This window comes from Triticum dicoccoides, chromosome 5A (assembly GCF_002162155.2).
Source record: "Triticum dicoccoides isolate Atlit2015 ecotype Zavitan chromosome 5A, WEW_v2.0, whole genome shotgun sequence".
Lineage (NCBI taxonomy): Eukaryota > Viridiplantae > Streptophyta > Magnoliopsida > Poales > Poaceae > Triticum > Triticum dicoccoides.
In genome coordinates, this window is record NC_041388.1 from 419,960,463 (window position 1) to 419,961,767 (window position 1,305).

Below are 1,305 nucleotides of genomic sequence, written 5' to 3' on the forward strand. Positions count from 1 at the left end.
GTGCGCCATTAGTGCCACGCCATTAGTATATTTTACTAATGGCACACCACTGGTGCGCCATTAGTATCTGGTATACTAATGGCGCACCTCAGATGCGCCATTAGTATATACAACAGTGCGCCATTAGTATGCCTCCCAGGGGGCCATGTATACCCAGGTGCTTTGGCATACCAATGGCGCACAACAACAGGATGCGCCATTAGTAACTTCGGCATACTAATGGCGCACTGTTTAATGATGCGCCATTAGTATCCTTTGGCATACTAATGGCGCACTATGATGTGATGCGCCATTAGTATGAATATTAGGTTTTTTTATTTTTTTATTTTCTGTTTTTTGTATAGGTTACAAGATGTATAATTGGACAAAATATAGACAGCACACATCAACAACAGATTCATCGAATACAATAGAAGATTAGTCTCTGAATACAATTCATCATTTTAGTCTCCGAATACAATTCATCATATTAGTCTCCGAATTAAAAAGACCGAACAAAGATAGAACATTATATTACAAGTCTCGAGACCGCGAGTTTGTCTTCACATTACAAGTCGATATCGATCATCTAAACTACCATCACATAGAAGAGAGCTGCGGTCATCACGATGAGCATCATCACGATGAAACTCGTCTTCATCCGGTTCCTCCAACGCTCCCTCCCCTCTCCCGCTAGATAGTGGGCGTATCTAGATTCGGCCTCGGCCCTAGTGGCGTACCCTTTGTAACTGTTACCGCTGAATCGGTGAACCTGTCTCCGACACTCCTCCCAGTCGTCGTAGACTCCGGGAACCTTACCCTTGTACACGACATACCATGGCATCGCTATGCAGTAGCCAAACGAAACGTTAGTACCAATTCACAAACAATACATAAGCAATATATAAGTATGCAACAGAACGATCGGAAGAGAAAAGCAAGACATTAATAGCATCGATTACATCTAAGTTGAACGACTCTCGAAACCAAAGAGACATACTACAAGATCATTAAAGTTTAATTACAACATGAGCTAATCGATGTTTCAGAACTAGACACAGCATCACTGCTTTCGACTCGACTCAAGGGACCGGAGCGTGGATGAAGTCGCGGTCTATCGTGGGAGTCATGAAACAACGGGCGTTGTCAGCCTGCATTTGTAGGATTGTGTCGATGTCACTGTTGGACGGTTGATTTCTGAGGTAGAACTGCCCCGAGGTACGAAGGACATCTTGATGGATGATTTCCGCAAACTCCGACTGGATGCGAAAGAATTCTTGCCCGATGTCCGCGTCCTGGATTGCCGACACGCTCGCGGCCCAATCT